The sequence below is a fragment of the Lepus europaeus genome, chromosome 8 (assembly GCF_033115175.1).
Source record: "Lepus europaeus isolate LE1 chromosome 8, mLepTim1.pri, whole genome shotgun sequence".
Taxonomy (NCBI): domain Eukaryota; kingdom Metazoa; phylum Chordata; class Mammalia; order Lagomorpha; family Leporidae; genus Lepus; species Lepus europaeus.
The window spans coordinates 126171339-126195012 of record NC_084834.1 but is presented as its reverse complement, the minus strand read 5'-3'; the positions used below and the strand labels follow the sequence as shown (position 1 = coordinate 126195012).

General features: G+C 45.1%; 1 long non-coding RNA gene across 1 annotated transcript; it reads left to right on the top strand.

The window, feature by feature from the left end:
- Window positions 1-7586: 7586 nt before the first annotated feature.
- On the top strand, window positions 7587-22939 carry LOC133765191 (uncharacterized). Its single transcript, XR_009866584.1, has 4 exons — window positions 7587-10324; window positions 16614-16789; window positions 21722-21868; window positions 22006-22939. It is a non-coding gene; the product is annotated as an uncharacterized LOC133765191 (long non-coding RNA).
- The last annotated feature ends 735 nt before the right edge of the window (window positions 22940-23674 follow it).

Sequence of the window (23674 nt, the reverse complement as noted above, 5' to 3'; positions counted from 1 at the left end):
GTAAGCCGAGGGTCTGTTCTTGTGATTGCATAATAAGAGCTAGGTCCCTAAAGATCACCCCCCTGTTATCCTTGGTGAAGATGTGTGGCCAACAATGGACATCTCAGAAACTGCAGGGCATTTGTAGCATCTTCTGAACTTACAAACCAACACTAACCTAAAAGTAGTGCCCAAGCTACACTCAATAACATGCAACCCGTTCAAGACCTGGACATTTCCTGTAAGAAGAAGGGATTCTGTGAAAAGTAGGTCAGTATATGGGATGTGCAGTAGGACTACCAGGAGTTGGCCTACTCTACAGGCTGTAAGCCCTTGTAGATGGAGGGTGACTGCTTTTCTCTCCAAGCCACCACTGCAGGATGCTGGCCATGCCTCAGACACAGGACACCATGGAGAAAGCAGTGCCAAGCACACATCAGCACCAAGAAATACAAATGTAATGTTGAATGTGCACTTACGGAGGCAAGCTTTGAAGGTGGAGTCGTGGGTCTGCGTGGTCGGAACCTCAGCATTATGGGGATGCAAATTCCGTCATTCACGTGATACCTGTGCTGCCTGTGCCCTCCTCCCTGAGTGGGAGGGTCACCCTAGTCATTTCCACGTGAGACCAGTAGCTGACGTGGGTGTCTTTAAGCTCTGGCTTCATGTCACCAGCAATGAGACAAGCTTCCACCTACCTTTTAAAGAGACTTTTGTATTCACCTACACTGTAGTGTGAGAAATTGGTCAGAGTAAATTGCCACTAGAATCATTGTTCGGGAAGCTTTGCTGGAGAATTTCAGACTTTGCCAGCAGACTGATGGGTTCCCTCCTCTCCTAGTTCTTTCTATCTGTGAAACTGATTCAGAAGCAGAAAAGAGAGAGGCCTGATGTTGGCTGCTCTCTGGAAATTAACTGGATGATGGGATTAAAGATATAGGCAGAAACCCACATGTGGGACTACAATTGAAGCCATGAGGACACACATCTCTGGTATTGCAACCCTGACCAGCAAGCCTTGGAAAGAGAAAACATGTAGAAAAAGTAGATGCTTCAATATAGCCATGGGCTCTGGTCAGAGCCAAGCTCACCAGTTTGCTTTAAATATTTGAGAAACTGCTGCAAGTCACGACAAATGTGACCATTTCTATTACTACCTATTACAAGGTTGATAGCAGGGACAACTTCTTGTGGATTAGCTTCAAGGGGAGAAATGTGCATGTGTGTACACAGAGGCTTGTACATACTGACTCATAAATGCACACACAAAAAGAACAAACACACCTGCCATTGTTCCTAGAATTCTGAGTTGCAGAAGTCTCATTGCTTCTTTGTTAACAGAGGCACAGGATCTTTTAATGACTTTGTAGAACTTAGAGAAAGTGACTCCAAGGGCTTTCACATCTAAGGTGAGGAAAAGAAGTTAGATCACTCTGATAAACCACACCAGCTTCCTGGAAGGCAGTCACACGCACAGACATGAGCCCCGTGGTGGAGATGCAGAGGAAGGCAGTGGACCTGGTCCTGCTTGGCCTCAGCAGGCCAGTGCTTAGAGCTGGGGACGCAGAAAGATGGAAAAGAGGAAAAAGAAAAAGAAAAATCTTGGAGAAGGAAGACCTGGCGCCAGTCCCTGGGGCCCCTGGGCCAGATGTAAGAATCTAGGACAGTCATGTAGTCTCACTCCATCCTAATCGCTTACCTGTGTCATTCCAAGGCCAGCAGTACCTGCTGTACTCGCCACTTACAGTGGAAAAGCAATTTTTTTTTGGACAGGCAGAGTGGATAGTGAGAGAGAGAGAGACATAGAGAGCGATCTTCCTTTTTGCCGTTGGTTCACCCTCCAATGGCCGCTGCGGCCGGTACATCACGCTGATCCGAAGCCAGGAGCCAGGTGCTTCTCCTGGTCTCCAATGCAGGTGCAGGGCCCAAGGACTTGGACCATCCGCCACTGCCTTCCCGGGCCATAGCAGAGAGCTGGACTGAAAGAGGGGCAACCGGGATAGAATCCGGCACCCCAACCGGGACTAGAACCCGGTGTGCTGGTGCCGCAAGGTGGAGGATTAGCCTGTTAAGCCACAGCGCTGGCCTGAAAAGCACTTAAAAATTAAAAATCTTGTACAAATACTAGTTATTATTATTTTTAGTCCAACTCTATTTAAAAACGGGTTTGGAAGTTTTTCATATTCATCTGCCATTGCAGACATTGAGGTGTGAATTAAAGTGACTATCATTGTGGCAGCCAAAAACATGGATTTTAGCCTGATTATTAACAGTAAAACGCTACAATTTGGTCTTACTTTAAATGAAATGAGAAGTGTCCCAAGATATCAAATACTACACTTTTCTGTTTTACAGAGGAAGAAACTGAAACTCAAAGAGAATTATTTTCCTGAGTCCTTAGCATGTGCTTGATGGGTTCTCCAACTCTGCATATCACAGTGACTGACCCCTGCACAGGCCACTACACCTGCACTTTGTGTGTGCGCTCTCCATCTCCTTCAGCCTCCAGACAGCCCTGCACTGTGGTTTGTTGACACAAATCTCATACTGAGGCTTACCTCTGCAATGTGGCCCTGTCTCAATATGGGGCCCTTGGGAGATCATTAGGTCATGGCTGCAGCTCCCCTGGGAATGGATTAACGCCTTCCTTGAGAGACTGAGTTAGGTGCCATGAGACTGGGCGGTTACCACAAGAGTGCACTGCTATAAACCACATTTACTCCTGGTGTTTTGGCTTTTTTGCAGGTGCCTGCTGGCCACTCCGGCACATTCTTCCACCATGTGGTGTCATCAGGTACATTATTATACAGCACAAGGCCCTCACCAGAAACAGCTGTCAGATGTTGAACTTCCCTACCTTCCTAACTGTGGAGAAAATAAAACTTCTCTTTGTAAATTAGCTGACCTGTGCTATTTAGGTATAGCAACCAAAATTGGATTAAGACACCTCCTCTTCGAAGTTGATAATTTCTACATAATTACCATGGGGCTTGGCAAGCAGGTGACCTGTGCGAAGCCACAGTTCACATCAGGATGTTAGTCAAGGCACTGGGGAGCTCCTCAGAGGCATATATGACGGATTTCAGATTTCAAACAGGTATTAGAGTCTTGTGAAAGTGTCTAAGTAATTGAAAGAAAATTCTGGTAATCACTACAATAAAACATTTTCCTCCCAAATATTAAAAACCTGAATCACTTAAGAAAGCCTTCTAGATGAGTAATGAAAGAACGTATTTTCAAAATTATAGGAAGAGGGAATTTAGCCTGGTGCTGAGCACAATGCTCCCAGGTGACTGAATGACTGCTCCAGCTGCGTGCTAATTTTTCTGGGGAGATGGCCCACACCCTGGCACGTTAAACTCTCCTGATATGAAGAGCTGTTTAGGTCAGAAATAAACCTAGTGATGAGGCTTCTCTCATCTTATAGCATGCTGCCCTTAGGTTTAAAAAAGAGAAAAGAGAAAACAACCAGAACTTTACCAAATAGCGCACACCCCTGCTAGTCAGGGAACAGCCCTAAGAAAGCATCACGGAGAATGACTGCTACGATCCTGCTCCCTTGAGTTTGGTACTTTAATCCCCATTGCCTGCCAGGGCAAGAGCCTCCTTTACCACAGCTCTGGAGCTCGGTGCAGCCTGGCTGTAGGTGTCAAAGTGACTGAGTGTCTATCACTCTTGTTAGGGAATGGCTCTCCGCCTGGAATATCATGCTGTGAAAGCCCAATGCTGAGAACATGAAATTTGCTTTCCTCAGTCTTACCATAGGCTCCGAGAAATCCTGGGCCAGCAGTGGCACAGCCTAGGTGTGGGCTCTTTCAGACCTGCTGCACAGATCTGCTGTGTGTCTGTGGGGCTGAGACGTGAGACCTCGTTGCTCCAGCATGCAGGCCTGCTTCCAGGAAGAATGTGCGTCCCAGCAGGGAAAGGCCCTCTGTCAGCAGCAGCCCACAGGGCCTCCAAACCCCCTGGGGGCATTGGGTCCTGTAACTCTTGCCCTCTCCTTGCAAAGCTTAATTATTATTATTAGTTATTATGATTCTATAACCCTTTGCTATCTTCCACTCCTCTCAGGGGAACAGATGCTGTCTGTAGCTCAGAAAGAGAAGCAAGGACACAGCACAGGGAGGAGGCCACCCTCTACGCACTGAGTTGAGGCACAGAGTGGTTCTGAAGAGCTCATCTGGCCCTGAGCCCCCATCACCCGGAGACAGCTGAGAGTCGCTCCATGCCTTTCTCAGAACACAGCTACTGCCAAGAACCACCTGTCCTGTCAGACAGCTCAGACTCCAGAGGCCCCTACCTTACCTAGGACAAGGCCAAGCCCATTTGGAACTACTTGTCCCGTTGAGCAGTCTGGACCAAACGCTAAGTTGATCAACCTGCAGGCAGGGTCCTGTGGTGTCCCCTGGCTCCTGACCTTCAGCACACACTAGAGCTTGGAGCACAGACCATGCCCTCCTGGTGACTTTCTGGAACTGGCTGACCTCTAACATTCTCTGATGGGCGACGGCACCCTGCCTCTGCTTTCTGGTATTGCTTGTCTAGTCTACTCTCCTCCTCAGAAAGCCTGGCTCTTCCAGGCCACGGAGACCCTTGCAGAATTCATGCTCCCAGTGTCCTCCCTTCCACAACAGTCTTTTCCTGAACAATCTGCCCTCACCCAAGTCTGAACTTGTTTTATCTGACCCGAGTGGCTGGGATGCAGTCCCAGCTCAGTAGCTCAGCAGCTGTGATCTGAGGTCCTTTTAGAGACACTAGAGATACTGAGCGGCTTTTCTCAGTGAGGATTGCTGCTTCCCCATCAGATCTTTGTGTTACATGGCTTTTGTATCTGTAGATATGAGGTCCTGTCACCTGCTGTATGGGAAACGGCTGCAATCACTTCCGGAGAGCATTGTTTTAGATTCCCTCTCCCACGTGGGTAGACAGTGAGCTGGGCACTTGCTCCACTTGCAGAAATCCACGTTTGCCTCCCGGCTTTTGCACATTTTGTCCCTCTACCCAAAGGCTCAACCCCATTTCCCTGACAAGCTGCTCATTCACAGGCTCATTTGGAAGTTTCAAATTATGGTGGCTCTTCTGGAAAGTTCTGTAATTAAAATAGTTCTATGTTCAACTCATTGACAGACGTTTGTATAATTTTGAAGCAAGTATTAAAGTCAAGAAATTGCATATAGACCTCAAATTTTGACTACTCAATATTATCATAGTCTCCAGCTTGCTTTAATTCACTCGGCATTTCTCTATGTTGTGTGTATTTAGTGTTCCATGATAAGGACATACTATAGTGTCTTTAGCCATTCATCTGTTAACAGATACCTGGACTGATTCCACGTTTTTTTTTTTTTTTCTTTTTTCCCATGAACTTTTCTATACTGTGGATGTTCATGGCTGTGGGGAAATTAGTTACATGATGGAGCCCAGGGGAAGTAAGGTGGGCAGAATCCAAAGTTGTTTACCACTAAAACTGATTGGCTGTGCAACATCAGGGGAGGTAACAAAACTAGTAACAAGTGTATAGACATAGGGCTAGTCCTATAGAAATCCTCCCGTAAGGTGAATTTTTAAGTGATTGGTTGGTCCTTAGCCCTGCCCCAATGACTCTGCAGTTTTGTGCTATAAAAGGTTCTGTTTCTCAGGAAGTAAATGAGTCCTTGCTAGACTTGGCTCCCCGCTGCGTCTGATTGTCTCCGGGATCGGGAGGCTGGGGAACGGGCGAGCGGCGCACTTACCTTTCCTCGGACCCAGTCCATCCTGTACGGGTGGACTAATACCCAGCATCTGGCGCCCAACGTGGGGCTCGAGCAGTAACTTTTCGGCCGAGGCCAAGCGGTCTCTCAGGGTAAGTGAAGCCCTAGTATGGGTAATGCAGTTTCGTCCATTATGGACTGGGCCTTAAAGGCCTTACAGGACTTGGGAGAGCCCAGAGACTCAGAGGAAGATGGCGGGGGGAGAAAACGGGCTAAGTTTGATCAGGAATGCAGAGAGCCTGTGGAGGCACGAACTGTTGAGGTAAAAACGAAAGTAAAAGTCGTCACGCCTAGCCCATCCACCCTAGAAGGGCCTGGACCACTCCCATACCTCCCCGGGACGGAAGTGGCCTCCCCCTATGTAGAGCCAGGGAGGGAGCTTTGTGATCTGGGCACTTATGATTGCCCAGGAGGGGAGAGGAGAAATGAGGCGACCTTTGCGGAAGCTTATCCGGTGGACATAAAGCAGCATAGGGATGTGAACTCTGGGCCAGGGAACCTGCTGCCTCAGGCCTACCCTGTTAATTTAGCTCCAGGCGGCAACAGAGCTCTGGAGTGGTATCCCTGGGAAGCGAAGGACTTAAAGGAGCTTCGCAAGGCAGTGGTGGAAGACGGGCCAAATTCCCCCTGGGCCCAAACCCTGCTGCAAGATATAGCTTATCACCCATGTGTCCCCGAGGGCTGGTTGGACGTGGCCAAGGCAGTCCCCACGAGTTTCCAGTTCATAAAGTGGTGTGCCTTCTTTAAGGAGGATTGCCGGGTGAGAGCCGAAGCTAACGAAACAGCCCAGCCAGCTATCCCTATTACATATGCTATGCTGGCTGGGATGGGGGAAGGGTTCTCTACGGGGATCCAGCAAGCTGCGCTACCTGCTCCTTACCGTGAACAAGTGAGGCAGGCAGGACTTAATGCCTGGTACAAGCTGGATGAGGGGCCCACTGAATCTCCCATCGCGGGGGTGCGACAAAAGCCAGGAGAGTCATTGCCAGATTTTGTAGCTAGGGTCGAACACAGTCTCCGTTGTAAGTTGCTGGCTGGGGACCTTCGGGATCAGTTTGTTAAAATGCTTGTTTGGGAAGGAATGAATGCTGATCATTGGGTGGCCTGCGCTGGCCTGAGGGAGGCTCATAAATCCCCAGAGGCAGTTAAAACTAAGGTGGAACTTTCAGGTGTGGCGGCAACCCCTAAAAGCCCAACACTGCCTCAACGCACTGCGCCTCCAATTCCGCCCATGTGGCCACCCCTTTATGATTATTCCCCTCCCTTGAATCGCCCGCCGCCATCTTGTAAACAGCGTGCCTACCCAACCCCACAGCCAGTCCTGCTAGGCCCCGACGTGCAGTCTTCCCTGTAGATGGGGGACCATGGCCTTTCTCTGCACTCTCTTCCAGTCAGTGTAGCCTGTTGCACCCTTGCAGGCCACAGCCAGATACTCTAGGGAGACTAGTTCTTGGGCTGCTTTTTTCCTCTCCATTTACAATTCAATGCTGTCCTCACTAGGAGGGGGAAGAAAAAATGCCTTTGGCTACCACTGGCCTTACCTAAAGGAACAAAAACCTTCATCCATTAACCCTTTCCAACCTAATGAGTCTTTATTTGCAGTTAATAAGACTTTTTCTCCAGCACTACGGAAGTCTCTCATTCCCTGCCGCTTTGTTTCAGATGTGTTTCTCTGTCCTAAGCAATGGGCTCCTATGCTGATGACCAGCTCTTTTCTGTGCTGCTGTAGTTAACTTATCTGAGAGTTTGCAGTGTCTTGAAGGTTTCATGTTTTATTGGATTTGTCTGTCTTTAATGTTTAAGTGATTACCTAACTCTGATCAGATCTACCCCACAGCTTTGGTTGAAATACTCAGGTTATACGTGCTAGTTTTTGGCTGAGTGGTTTGACTCTCTAACAGTTTAAATTCTCAAATGGAGTCTAACAACTTTGGGACTTCCAGTAGGATCCCTGGAACTCTCAAAGGATGGGGCTCTAAATTTGTTAAAGTAACAACTGTTTGAGTCAATTCAAATTATGCAAAGTATATTAAAATGTTGTGAATAATGTCAGACCTGTACTGTATTCATGTTCTTGCTTTCCAGCTAGAGTGGCCTTACAAAAATGAGTAAATTCTGTGTATACAAGCCCTTATATTGTTAACTAAAGTAAGCCAATACAGATTGGTTCAGAGAATTAAGTTAATGCCAAAGCCCTTCGGTTTGCTTGGTAGCTCACTTGCTCGGTTTTATGCTTTAAATTTGTTTCTCTTAACGATGAAGATCTTTTCAAAGTTGTAAACATGTACTAGTGTCCATGTTTGCTGTCCAGGAGGAGTTAATGGTGTGGTATTCATTAATAACTCAGTGTCTTATAAGAGAGACTGTTTGAGTTTGTTAGCATGTATTCTCATAGATTGTCCATACATGACAATTCAAGACTATGTAAAAGTAACTACAGGTATAAAGTTTCAGAAGGTGTGAGCAAGTCATGAAAGGTTTTAAAAGGTTTACAACTTTAAAATTGTTTACAGAGTTTTCTTTAAGTTACGTGCTAATGCCAAAATTACATTGACCTAAAGTTGAAGTAAAAAATGTGCACTAATGTTAGTAAATATCTGGAAATGGTCTAAGTCATAAATCTTGGAATCTGTTTTTGCAAAAACTGTAACGTCTATTTTAACAGTGTCTGCTTAATGGGTTACTCTGCCATTTCTAAAGTTAGGTCCTTTTTAGCTCTGTTAAATAGTTCTAAGTTATGTGAGGATTTTGTGTACTAACTCTTATGTTCAAGGTGTTTATTTCTGGTTTATTCAATAACAAAAAACATAAAATTCATGTTCTGTCAAGGTAATCTATTGTGTACTCTACTGTCTCTGTTAAGTTCAAATTGATGAAAAGCATTGCTAAATACCTTTATGATTAGATCTGGTCTAAAAGTGTTAAGATCATCCTGTCTAATAAAGGGGTATCATTTCAGGAATTCTATTCTAACCAGATACTCTAAGTTCTCTTGGCACCTTTAACAAACTTTCTAAAAATCAAAGTTCTAAATTCTCTAAACTTTTGGTATCTTCAAAAGGGCCCCTGGAGATATCAAAAGATATATCTCTCATATTACAGAGATAATAACCAATTGGGATGTTTAAAAGTGCTGCCAAGATGTAAAACGATTCAGCACTCTACTAAAATTCCTCACAACCCACAGGAACAGGCTATGGTGGAAAAAAAAAAAACCATCAATGCCTCAAAAAACAGTTATTAAAACAAAAAGGGGGAGTGGCTACCCCCCATCTACAGTTACATAAGGCCTTGTTTACCATCAATATTTTAGATTTTTCGAAAGGGTCAAGGGAGGCAAGGTTCCAAAAACATTGGGGACATTTAACCGCTAAACCTCAGATGCTCGTTAGATGGAGAGACCCTCTCACCCGACTCTGGAGAGGGCCTGACCCACTGATTCAGTTGGGAAGAGGATTTGGCTGTGTGTTCCCCATAGGGGAGTTGACTCCAATTTGAATACCGGCCAGAAATATCAGGCCTATGCCCGATGCATGGACGCTACTCTTCACTGTGATCCTGAAGTGCCCAGCCCAGTGACGGGGGATTTGATGACCCAAACGTGATCATCAAAACACTTCAGGAAGACCTGAAAAAGACGAAGAGAACTCCAAGAAAGCCCCTTTTGGACGAGCCTTAATGGATTCTTTCCCTACCTCTTCCCTCTTTTTGGACTGCTTCTCACCCTGCTTTTAATCCTTGCTATTGGCCCATGCATAATGAATAGCCTTATACAGTTTATACAACAGCACATAGAGGCAACAAGGGTAAGACAGGTTGAGGTTCATTACTAGAGGCTGCCAGCCACAGAGGGCTACGATCCCCTGAACTGGAGAAGTGTCCCCGGTGCTCTCCACATTGCCAACGACGGGTAAGATTCCGGATGGACCGGAACAACCTAAGACAGGCGGTGGAGAAAGCTCACCACGCTCCCATAATAACAAGTCACGCGACACCCCAAGACGGGTAAAGCACCCAGCATCCTGTACCAACCTAAGACAGGGCTCATGGCCAAGCTGCCTGGGTTACCAATGACGGGTAAGGGCAAGGACGGCTGGGGGCAACCTAAGACAGGGACCGCGTGCTAAAACAAAAAAGGGGGAATATGTGGGGAAATTAGTTACATGATGGAGCCCAGGGGAAGTAAGGTGGGCAGAATCCAAAGTTGTTTACCACTAAAACTGATTGGCTGTGCAACATCAGGGGAGGTAACAAAACTAGTAACAAGTGTATAGACATATGGCTAGTCCTATAGAAATCCCCCCGTAAGGTGAATTTTTAAGTGATTGGTTGGTCCTTAGCCCTGCCCCAATGACTCTGCAGTTTTGTGCTATAAAAGGTTCTGTTTCTCAGGAAGTAAATGAGTCCTTGCTAGACTTGGCTCCCCGCTGCGTCTGATTGTCTCCGGGATCGGGAGGCTGGGGAACGGGCGAGCGGCGCACTTACCTTTCCTCGGACCCAGTCCATCCTGTACGGGTGGACTAATACCCAGCATCTGGCGCCCAACGTGGGGCTCGAGCAGTAACTTTTCGGCCGAGGCCAAGCGGTCTCTCAGGGTAAGTGAAGCCCTAGTATGGGTAATGCAGTTTCGTCCATTATGGACTGGGCCTTAAAGGCCTTACAGGACTTGGGAGAGCCCAGAGACTCAGAGGAAGATGGCGGGGGGAGAAAACGGGCTAAGTTTGATCAGGAATGCAGAGAGCCTGTGGAGGCACGAACTGTTGAGGTAAAAACGAAAGTAAAAGTCGTCACGCCTAGCCCATCCACCCTAGAAGGGCCTGGACCACTCCCATACCTCCCCGGGACGGAAGTGGCCTCCCCCTATGTAGAGCCAGGGAGGGAGCTTTGTGATCTGGGCACTTATGATTGCCCAGGAGGGGAGAGGAGAAATGAGGCGACCTTTGCGGAAGCTTATCCGGTGGACATAAAGCAGCATAGGGATGTGAACTCTGGGCCAGGGAACCTGCTGCCTCAGGCCTACCCTGTTAATTTAGCTCCAGGCGGCAACAGAGCTCTGGAGTGGTATCCCTGGGAAGCGAAGGACTTAAAGGAGCTTCGCAAGGCAGTGGTGGAAGACGGGCCAAATTCCCCCTGGGCCCAAACCCTGCTGCAAGATATAGCTTATCACCCATGTGTCCCCGAGGGCTGGTTGGACGTGGCCAAGGCAGTCCCCACGAGTTTCCAGTTCATAAAGTGGTGTGCCTTCTTTAAGGAGGATTGCCGGGTGAGAGCCGAAGCTAACGAAACAGCCCAGCCAGCTATCCCTATTACATATGCTATGCTGGCTGGGATGGGGGAAGGGTTCTCTACGGGGATCCAGCAAGCTGCGCTACCTGCTCCTTACCGTGAACAAGTGAGGCAGGCAGGACTTAATGCCTGGTACAAGCTGGATGAGGGGCCCACTGAATCTCCCATCGCGGGGGTGCGACAAAAGCCAGGAGAGTCATTGCCAGATTTTGTAGCTAGGGTCGAACACAGTCTCCGTTGTAAGTTGCTGGCTGGGGACCTTCGGGATCAGTTTGTTAAAATGCTTGTTTGGGAAGGAATGAATGCTGATCATTGGGTGGCCTGCGCTGGCCTGAGGGAGGCTCATAAATCCCCAGAGGCAGTTAAAACTAAGGTGGAACTTTCAGGTGTGGCGGCAACCCCTAAAAGCCCAACACTGCCTCAACGCACTGCGCCTCCAATTCCGCCCATGTGGCCACCCCTTTATGATTATTCCCCTCCCTTGAATCGCCCGCCGCCATCTTGTAAACAGCGTGCCTACCCAACCCCACAGCCAGTCCTGCTAGGCCCCGACGTGCAGTCTTCCCTGTAGATGGGGGACCATGGCCTTTCTCTGCACTCTCTTCCAGTCAGTGTAGCCTGTTGCACCCTTGCAGGCCACAGCCAGATACTCTAGGGAGACTAGTTCTTGGGCTGCTTTTTTCCTCTCCATTTACAATTCAATGCTGTCCTCACTAGGAGGGGGAAGAAAAAATGCCTTTGGCTACCACTGGCCTTACCTAAAGGAACAAAAACCTTCATCCATTAACCCTTTCCAACCTAATGAGTCTTTATTTGCAGTTAATAAGACTTTTTCTCCAGCACTACGGAAGTCTCTCATTCCCTGCCGCTTTGTTTCAGATGTGTTTCTCTGTCCTAAGCAATGGGCTCCTATGCTGATGACCAGCTCTTTTCTGTGCTGCTGTAGTTAACTTATCTGAGAGTTTGCAGTGTCTTGAAGGTTTCATGTTTTATTGGATTTGTCTGTCTTTAATGTTTAAGTGATTACCTAACTCTGATCAGATCTACCCCACAGCTTTGGTTGAAATACTCAGGTTATACGTGCTAGTTTTTGGCTGAGTGGTTTGACTCTCTAACAGTTTAAATTCTCAAATGGAGTCTAACAACTTTGGGACTTCCAGTAGGATCCCTGGAACTCTCAAAGGATGGGGCTCTAAATTTGTTAAAGTAACAACTGTTTGAGTCAATTCAAATTATGCAAAGTATATTAAAATGTTGTGAATAATGTCAGACCTGTACTGTATTCATGTTCTTGCTTTCCAGCTAGAGTGGCCTTACAAAAATGAGTAAATTCTGTGTATACAAGCCCTTATATTGTTAACTAAAGTAAGCCAATACAGATTGGTTCAGAGAATTAAGTTAATGCCAAAGCCCTTCGGTTTGCTTGGTAGCTCACTTGCTCGGTTTTATGCTTTAAATTTGTTTCTCTTAACGATGAAGATCTTTTCAAAGTTGTAAACATGTACTAGTGTCCATGTTTGCTGTCCAGGAGGAGTTAATGGTGTGGTATTCATTAATAACTCAGTGTCTTATAAGAGAGACTGTTTGAGTTTGTTAGCATGTATTCTCATAGATTGTCCATACATGACAATTCAAGACTATGTAAAAGTAACTACAGGTATAAAGTTTCAGAAGGTGTGAGCAAGTCATGAAAGGTTTTAAAAGGTTTACAACTTTAAAATTGTTTACAGAGTTTTCTTTAAGTTACGTGCTAATGCCAAAATTACATTGACCTAAAGTTGAAGTAAAAAATGTGCACTAATGTTAGTAAATATCTGGAAATGGTCTAAGTCATAAATCTTGGAATCTGTTTTTGCAAAAACTGTAACGTCTATTTTAACAGTGTCTGCTTAATGGGTTACTCTGCCATTTCTAAAGTTAGGTCCTTTTTAGCTCTGTTAAATAGTTCTAAGTTATGTGAGGATTTTGTGTACTAACTCTTATGTTCAAGGTGTTTATTTCTGGTTTATTCAATAACAAAAAACATAAAATTCATGTTCTGTCAAGGTAATCTATTGTGTACTCTACTGTCTCTGTTAAGTTCAAATTGATGAAAAGCATTGCTAAATACCTTTATGATTAGATCTGGTCTAAAAGTGTTAAGATCATCCTGTCTAATAAAGGGGTATCATTTCAGGAATTCTATTCTAACCAGATACTCTAAGTTCTCTTGGCACCTTTAACAAACTTTCTAAAAATCAAAGTTCTAAATTCTCTAAACTTTTGGTATCTTCAAAAGGGCCCCTGGAGATATCAAAAGATATATCTCTCATATTACAGAGATAATAACCAATTGGGATGTTTAAAAGTGCTGCCAAGATGTAAAACGATTCAGCACTCTACTAAAATTCCTCACAACCCACAGGAACAGGCTATGGTGGAAAAAAAAAAAACCATCAATGCCTCAAAAAACAGTTATTAAAACAAAAAGGGGGAGTGGCTACCCCCCATCTACAGTTACATAAGGCCTTGTTTACCATCAATATTTTAGATTTTTCGAAAGGGTCAAGGGAGGCAAGGTTCCAAAAACATTGGGGACATTTAACCGCTAAACCTCAGATGCTCGTTAGATGGAGAGACCCTCTCACCCGACTCTGGAGAGGGCCTGACCCACTGATTCAGTTGGGAAGAGGATTTGGCTGTGTGTTCCCCATAGGGGAGTTGACTCCAATTTGAATACCGGCCAGAAATATCAGGCCTATGCCCGATGCATGGACGCTACTCTTCACTGTGATCCTGAAGTGCCCAGCCCAGTGACGGGGGATTTGATGACCCAAACGTGATCATCAAAACACTTCAGGAAGACCTGAAAAAGACGAAGAGAACTCCAAGAAAGCCCCTTTTGGACGAGCCTTAATGGATTCTTTCCCTACCTCTTCCCTCTTTTTGGACTGCTTCTCACCCTGCTTTTAATCCTTGCTATTGGCCCATGCATAATGAATAGCCTTATACAGTTTATACAACAGCACATAGAGGCAACAAGGGTAAGACAGGTTGAGGTTCATTACTAGAGGCTGCCAGCCACAGAGGGCTACGATCCCCTGAACTGGAGAAGTGTCCCCGGTGCTCTCCACATTGCCAACGACGGGTAAGATTCCGGATGGACCGGAACAACCTAAGACAGGCGGTGGAGAAAGCTCACCACGCTCCCATAATAACAAGTCACGCGACACCCCAAGACGGGTAAAGCACCCAGCATCCTGTACCAACCTAAGACAGGGCTCATGGCCAAGCTGCCTGGGTTACCAATGACGGGTAAGGGCAAGGACGGCTGGGGGCAACCTAAGACAGGGACCGCGTGCTAAAACAAAAAAGGGGGAATATGTGGGGAAATTAGTTACATGATGGAGCCCAGGGGAAGTAAGGTGGGCAGAATCCAAAGTTGTTTACCACTAAAACTGATTGGCTGTGCAACATCAGGGGAGGTAACAAAACTAGTAACAAGTGTATAGACATATGGCTAGTCCTATAGAAATCCCCCCGTAAGGTGAATTTTTAAGTGATTGGTTGGTCCTTAGCCCTGCCCCAATGACTCTGCAGTTTTGTGCTATAAAAGGTTCTGTTTCTCAGGAAGTAAATGAGTCCTTGCTAGACTTGGCTCCCCGCTGCGTCTGATTGTCTCCGGGATCGGGAGGCTGGGGAACGGGCGAGCGGCGCACTTACCTTTCCTCGGACCCAGTCCATCCTTGTACGGGTGGACTAAGACCCAGCACATGGCCAGATATTTGGATGAACATATTTTTCGTTTTTCTGGGTCACATGTGTCTTGCAATTCTCTTCAGTTTCAATGATATTTGTATCAAACTTTTGGTGAGAAAGTGTCTTAAGTATCATAAGGAACTATAATGTCTATTTAAGTAATCTAACATAGTTTATTAAACTCATGAGGAGAATAATATTCTCTTCTTTACTCCTTTGGGTTTCAGGATTGCTTCTTTATTTATTCCCTTTCTGTGTGGTTAACTCCCTTCAGCTGATCTCTACAAGTAGGACTGCTAATGACAAGTCAGTTCAGTTTTCCATATTTAAGGACTTCTCTCTGCTTTTATTTGTAAAAATTCATCAGATAGTGGATTTGCAATAGGCATCTATTTTCATTTAGTACTTGAGAAACATTGTGTCTTTCCTTTAGGGTGGAATGGTTTCCATTCAGATATTGGTTTCCTCTATAGCTAAACACTTTGGGTCTTCATTGTTTGTTAACACCTTTGGTTTTCAAAAGTTTATGATGCATATTTCTGCATTTTTCTGGGTGTAGTTGTCTGTCTGAGGTTTACTCAGCTGCTTAGATATGTAAACTTTTGGGGGCTGGCACCATGGTGCAGTAGATTAATCCTTCACCTGCAGCGCCAGCATCCCATATGGGCACCGGTTCCAGTCCCGGCTGCTCCTCTTCCCATCCAGCTCTCTGCTGTGGCCTGGGAAAGCAGTGGAGGATGGCCCAAGTCTTGGGCCCCTGCTTCCACAAGAGAGACCCGGAAGAAGCTCCTGGCTCCTGGCTTCGGATCGGCACAGCTCTGGACATTGCGGCCATTTGGGAAGTGAACCAACAGAAGGAAGACCTTTCTGTCTGTCTCTCCCTCTCACTGTCTGTAATTCTACCTCTCAAATAAATAAGTAAAATCTTTTATAAAAGGTAGGTAAACTTTTATTTTTTGACAAATTTTAGGAGTTGCACCCATTATTTATTCTAGTATATGTTGGCCTTTCTCTCTCTCTCTCTCTCTCATCTCCTTCTGGAGCTTTGGAAAGGAAAATTCTGGATAGATTGGATCCTCACAGGTTTTGGGCGGGCTGACGCCTACAGACCAACCAAGATGAATGAGCAGTTTCTCTTCACCAAGGAAAGGCCACGCCTTGAGACGCAAGAGCAGCAGGGCACAGAGCAGCAGATAAGGCTGGGAAGAAGAGCAAATTTGTAAGGACCACAAGAAGAAGAAGCAAGAACCCCACAGAGCTGTACCCTCAGCCTCAAGAAGCAACAGCCCTGGAGCCTGGGGCAGGAAAAGCAGAGACAAGTTTCCTTTCACAGAGGAAGGTCCGTGAAGGGCAGCATCTCAAGAAGCAGCAGCAGCAGCCAGGGGCTCAGAGAGGCTGTTCGTGTATGCCAGGACTCATGGTTGTGGGGGCTCAAGCTGACAGTGTTATCTTGCAGGCGCTGTGCTTGCATGCACCGGTCAGGCAGGTTGCTATGTCTTGATGAAGTCTCCAAGATAGCCAGGTGTGAAGAGTTCCTGGAAAAGAGGTGTTGGGGAGAAAAAAAAAGGTAGCTTAATGTGCACTTTATATTTTGATTTGAAAGGACGGGCTCCTCTTTCCCTGACGTGTCTCACAGGTCCTTGAGGTTCTGCTAAGTTTTTCTTTTCTTTGTCTAATTTATCTTGCTGTTCAAGAGAAATTCTGTTCTCTTCCAGTTCATTGATAGCATCCTCTGTCATTTCCACTGCTGGACACATCACTGAGTTTTTTAATTCTGTGATTGTATTTTTTTGTTTCTATGTTTCTATTGGATTTTTTTATTAGAATTCCAATATGCTTATTGAGATTTTCTATTTTTAGATATATCCCAAGATTTGAAAACTAGTGGGAAAATTATCCAGAGCATAAATTAATACGGAGCTTACAAAGAGAGGACAGCAGCACAGCAAGCAGATGGGGAGACCACAGACAGTAAATGAGAGGAAGAGAATCTCGCCACGGTGGAAAGACAGATGCAGAGGGAAAAATGAAAATAGGTGAGCAGACTAGATTGGACCGCCAGGATTTCCTTCTCGTGTGTGTTTTCATAAATATCTCATATAATAAATCATGTTTCCAGAAACATTCAAGCCCCAGCCCGTTCAGACGTCACCTTCTGCAGATAGCAGAGTTGGGTAAAGGACACAGCAGATTATAGCAGAGATCTAGGGTCTGAGCCACTATGACTATAAATTTGCTCACTGATCCCTCAGGATCCTGAGGTTTTCTTATTAAATTGGTCTAATAATTCATCATAAAAATAATACTATAAAGTCAGATGATAAATATGACAAGTTTCTCAAAGCATGGAGTGATTTCTAACATCAATTCATGTGGAAAATGGAAGGCTGTCTCTGTCTTCACCTGGCTTCTTCCAGTTTGTGGATGGGTTGCAGGGTCTGAGCTTTGATACCAGGTGTTATCTGGCCTTTTATGCTGACCCGGCTTCCTTGTGTCTGCCTTCCAACAGTGTGAACACTTGTTGGACTCCATTCACCTTCCTGACTGGAAATTTGATTTCTTCCTCTGCATTCACAAATTCACACAATTGCTTCCACTGTGCTGCTCTGGGTTTCGTTGTGAAGAACAATCTCTCTGGATGCTTATTATGGCTATCTTGTTAGGGAGCCTGCAGTGGTGGTAGCAATGCCTCTCTTCTTTTTTATTTTAAGATTTATTTATTTTTTTGAAAGTCAGAGTTACAGAGAAAGAAGAGAGGAAAGACAGAGCGAGAGGGGTCTTCCATCCTTTGGTTCACTCCCCAGATGGCCGCAATGGCCAGGGCTGGGCCTGGCCAAAGTTAGAAGTCTCATCTGGGTCTCCCACATGGGTGGCAGGGTCCACAACACTTGGGCCTTCTTCTGCATTTCTCAGGCCATCAGTAGAGTGATGGATTGGAAGCAGAGCAGCCAGGACATGAACTGGCACCCAGACAGGGTGCCGGTGAGGAAGGCAGCAATTAAAATCACTATGCCACAGTGTCAGAGCTTAGGTTGGTCCTTTTCAATCCTCACAATAATACTAGGAGTAAAATGCTCTTACTTTCCTCACATATAAAACATGTCTGCCTTACTCTCAATCACATGTGCAAATTTGAGGAAATTTAAGTATAAACTGAAGGAGGTCTTAGGACCATTAGATGGCAATGCTAGGTTTGACCCAGGGTTTGTGCTTCCTTATTCCGCTTGTCTGCTGATGGAAACATACTCCTATGCCTTTCCTATGTCATGAGAAGAGAGAGAGATGTCAAGGGGATGCTACTTGTTGAGATTCCCTAACAACTTGAAGTTGGAAGCAAAAATCACCATGTTCCAAATCCACAGTGTGAACTGGGGTCTCTCTTTTCCTCAGGCCCCTAATAGCTTACGGATTGTACTCAAGCATTAGAATGATGGTATCATGGTAGAAGACTGCTCTAAATGGCCCTAAAACCCTTCTTTTTCTTATCCTACACTTAACACAAAGTCAGGTTTTGGTTCTGCCTATCCCTGGGCATGGTGGTTTGTTAGACAGCAAGAGGATTGTCTACATTTAGGAATTTAGCTTATGATTTTTCTGCAAGAATGAGTCAATATTTAATGTCAATCTTCCCACATAAAATTTATTTACAATGTGTGCCTCATCTATTCCTTTGTTGATCACTGATTTATAGGTTTTCCAGTGTGTGCATCCACGGGGTTAAGTATGTTGTAAACATACAGTACACATACAGGACACTGAGCCTCCAGAAATGACTCCCTTAGAACACACAGGGGCACCTATTTGGAGAAGCCTGAGTGTGGACGGGCAAAGAGAACACACTCTGTAAAGCAACACCAGAAAGAAGATTATATTAATATCCTTTCTGGCCTTACCCCCGCCATAGCAGTCAAACTGTGAGTGCCTGATGTGGAAGGGAGGGCTAGAGGGACTTCAGGTGCAGTGGGAAATAAAGAAGGGGATGAACAAGACGCGTGCAGGTAGGGAACACCAAGAGGACACGATTCTCCCTCATCTTCAACATCCATGGAACAGAATTCATTTTAGATAAAATAACAAGGAATTGAGATATTGATAAGGAGTCTTACATGCTAACCTTGAAAGTAGGTGTTGAACCAAAATAAGAATCCCATCGAATGTTGGAGTCCCACTTACCAAGGAAGGCAGTGAAGTTGTGCGAATGGTAAAGGGAGGAAACAAAAGGAATTGAAGATGGGGAAACCCATGCCTACCGTTCAGCAGCATGCAGGGTACATTAGTGGGAGGAGGAATGTGGGGAATATCCCCACAGCACAGGCTTTACAACTCTGGTTTGAAACACAGGGACAAGCAGTGGGAGAGCATCCCATCGTCTCCCAGGTGAGGAGCCAAGGACACACAAAGGCATTGCTCTTGTCCCTGCCTTGGTCTCTGGTTTTGTCCCCATCCAGGGACCACCCAGCATGCTTCATCTCTAGGCTTCTTCAAGCTCCATCCCCACCCCACTGGCAGTGACTGACACAGACCTCTTCATGCATTTGCTGGTGCTGGAAGTAAAAGCAGCTCTGTTTATTTCTGGAAAATCCCCACAGTAATTCTAAATCGTTGGCTCTGTCTTGTCATTTAAATTCATACAAAGTCAAACTCCCCAAGTCAGAATCCAATGCCTTTACCCGTATGCATCTGCATTTTGCTTTCTGAGACTTTGAGCTCCAAGCTAAAATCCGTCTTCACCTTCTACCAAGGCGAAGCTCAGTGGAAGGCTTTGTAAGTGACCCCTCTTTCAGAGGTTGTGTGGGAATTGGCCCCTTGGAGGGAACTGGGTTCACGTGGGTATGCAGAGCTTAGAGAAAAGCAAGATTTTTTAAAAAGCAAGGAGGGAGAGGGGTTGGGGCACAAGTGTTGATATTGGGAGAAGTTCAGGTTGTGTCACTGGGGCGAGAAACGTGGATGCAGGTATGTGTGGGTGTGTGCATGTGTGTGCTTGTGTGTGTCTTTACATCTGAGAGAGTGGCTGTATATGTCACAGATGACATTCATAAGTTAATGAATGATTTCCATTTCATGATGTTGCTGGCATTTTTTTCTTTTTAATGTCTTGCTTTCTCCCCAAATAGAGTCAGTCTGGCTATAATTTGTGTTTCTTTGATTCAAATTAGCTCATACATATAGCATATAATCATTAGCTTGTAGAAATTCCATTGGTTCATGGTCAATTTTTCCTAGTACATTGATGATTTGAAAGGATTATTTTCTGAGAGTTAAAGACAAATACGGCATCAATATATGAAGATTTGAAGAAATAAAAAAAAGGCAAAATAAAAAAAAAGGCAAAATAAAAAAAAGGGGAGAGGGAGCAGGAAAGGGGAGGGTTGTGGGTGGGAGGGAAGTTTTGGGAGGGGGAAGTCATTGTAACCCATAAGCTGTACTTTGGAAATTTATATTCATTAAATAAAAGTTTAATTAAAAAAAAAGGCAAAATCTTGAAGAAGTAATCAACTTTGGTGCAAAACCTTAGTGGCTTAGTCTTCAGTGTTTAGCATGTTAGACCTAATGAGGAAGATGTGAGGGCAAACACAGAAGCTGCAGGAGGCATTCTCCTGGGCACTGAGTACCACTTGTGAGGTTTATCTGAGTTGCTTTTCATTTTGATGGAGCTGGTTTTTGCCCAAAATAAATGCACGGATAGCCCTGAAATTCCTCCCTGCTGCAAACATGGATGGAAGGTACCTCTTTCTCTCTCTTTCCCAAAGAAAGGAGGCCAGTCCGGGTGGTCTATGATGGCTGAGGCTCCTGCACACGGTGGGTGAGAGCCCGGGAGGAGGGCAGTGTGAAGGTTTGTGGTTTCCCAGCCTGTAGGTGCACCTGGCACCAGATATGTAAACTCTTCAATTGGAGCAGACAAGAACTCCCACTTTCTGATCCCTCCTCTAAATGAACCAGAAGAAAAAAGAGGGTGTTTTTCTTAACATTAGCAAGGCTTTTTTTTTTTTTTTTAAATAGACTTCCTCCTTATTTATTACTGTTTTGCTGAAGGTGAAAGTGACTTTGGTCAATAAAATTACCCACTGGGAGACCAGATGCCAAGAGCTCCAGACAGGACACCTGGTCTCAGGTGATTCTAATCTCCTGCCTTTAAGAGATGGACAGTGAGGACCACAGTGCCTTGAGGAGGTGGGGCTAATGACTCACAGGGTTATGGTCTCCATGTGTGTCACCCCAGTCTAAGCTCCAGCCCCCACTGTGGCTGTGTTTGAGGGACTGTCCTCCAAAGAAGTAATTCAGGTTAACTGAGGTCAAAAAGGTGGGTCCCTAACCCAATACAGTCAATGTCTTTGTAATGAGAGGCAACAGAGCTTTCTCTGTCTCTCTCTCTTCATCCCTTTCTCTCCTCTCCATCTCTACATCTAATTCTCTCTCTCTCTCTCTCTCTCTATATATATATATATATATATCCATCTCTCTCTATCCCTCTCCCCCCCCCCCCCATCCCATGGGAGGACACCATGAGCAGACGACTAGAGGGGCCATCTTTGGACTAGGATGAGCATCCTCACCAGAAACTGCATCTGCTGACGTGTTGATGTGGACTTCAAGTCCCCAGGACGCCCTCAGAAAATGAGTGTCTGCTGCTTATTTTTATGCTCATGACCATTCCAGCCGACTCAGACACATGGGGCTGGGCAGCAGTGCAACCAGGGTCAGTGCAGAGCTGTACTCCTCCATGCTGGCGCTAATACTCACCTTCCCTGCAATCATTCTAATCACTAAGCATCGGACTGATAAATGTGCTCCTTCAACTTCAAAAATAGAAATGCATAATCATTAAACATATAAATACCATGTGACTTATAATCTTGCATTGCAAAACTCTCAACCTCAGAATTTCTTTTGAAATTAGCCTTTTAATGTGTGTAATTCAGGAGAGTGTCTTTGACTAACTATAAATCAAAGTACTGTGCTATTTCCAGATGAATTTGCTGCCATGGAAACCTGTATGAGGTCACCAGGAGAGCCCTGTTGCTGTGCGGTGTACGGGATGCGGGCTTACCTCTCTTACCTGCTAGACAATGATGTCCAGTTTTGAATGGAATGAGATAATGCTGTGTAGCCAAAATGTGAGTAGCTGCTATTCACTGTTAATTATCTGATCCTTATTTACAGATGCCCAACTTTCTTAATGGAGAAAATATCTGACCATGTGGCTATTGAACTAATGGCATTAAAATCCTAATGCAATATTGATTTAATGCAGGTTTCTCAAAGGTTAAGTATCCATTGGCTTCTGCATAAATAACACGGAGCAGAAAAATGCAAAATGCCACAGGAAAGGAATCTTGATCTCCACGTGCTTAAATTCAGAGACTTCAGAAGAGTTAAACCCAAAATTATTAACTATTTAGTTATGGTGAAATGCCATTAAACTCCACAAGACAAATGCAACAACCTGCATCCTCCATCTGTCAGCATGCTCCCTGCGTACCTGATTCCCCTTTCTCAGTTGCAAATGTTGCAGTTTGCTCCTCCTTTTGTTCCAGTGAATTTAGAGCTTTGATATTCGGCATCTTGACATTTGGCCCACTGAGAAAATGTTCAAAACCTCAGGACATCCACAGTCATCACATCAAGAGCTATTTGTATGGGCAGATGCCTAAAAATGTTGTGCTACTTGCTGTCTTAATTATCACAGAAAAATCTTAAAACACAGAAGGGAACATTACATCCAGCTCTGGAGAGCCCTGGGTGGTCCAGCGAAGGATTGAATCACCTTACAAAGCTTTGAGTCACAGCCTGCTCAGCTGCTCCGGGGCTGTCATCAAGGCTCTTTGCTCCAAAGGAGTTTATTTCCTGACACTAGCAGGATGGGAGTTTAGACACAAGACAAGCACATCACCAGGATTGATTTCACCCAGGACCACCAAGGAATCCACTGAACTCTGAAGAATACTCATGTCGCACTCATGCCCTTTCAGTCACACTTTTGAAATGATCTCACGATAATAATTTAATTTCCTTAAAAAGCGATCCCTTGCTTCCTTTTGCCTTTCACTTATGATTGCATCTGGCAGAAGCAGCTTGGGTAACACATTATTATGTTGCAGCCTCGTTATTTGTCAAAATATATTCATTCTTACCCTCCCTTCACATTAACGTTAAATTATGCCATCTAGGATGCAAGCAAAACAAAAGTAAAGACAAACATGTTTTAACTGTTTATTTATTTATTTTTTTCATTTACTGGAAAGGCAGGGCAAGGGAAAGATTATATATAATATATTATAATAAAATAGTCTCTCGATACACACACACACATACACACACACACGGGGGCAGGAGAAAGAGAAATCGTTCACCTATGGGTTCCTTCCCCAGATGATCACAACAGCCAAAGATGGGCCAGGTTGAGAACTCCAACAGGGTCTCCCACTTGAGTGCGAGAAGCCAAGCACTAGAAGCGTCTTCTGCTGCTTCGCAGTGCATCAGCCGGAAGCTGGATCAGAAGTGAACAGTCGGGACACAGACCAATACTCTGATACGGGAGAAGGGCATCCCAAGCTATGTATTAGTTTGCTGTGTCACAACGCCTGCCTGCCCCAAGATAACCATTTTTAATAACATACATTGCACCTACAAATTACAAAAATAATTCAATAAACACTTGAATATATGCATTAGTGAGCATGTGTGGGTGTCCGCGCATGTGTGTATGTGTGTGTGCACAATCGTTCATGGACATATTAATGCACACTCACTTGCAGCAAACTAGGGAAGGAAGGAACTGAAAGAAGCCGTATATTTGCTATTGTTCTTTTTGTTTTCTGTATGTCAAAATAAAGCAAACAAACAAGCAAAAAATAAAAAACGACAGATGTTGTTTCTGAACATGAAGGAGCAATCATGTTAGTTCTGTAAAGATCAGCCCT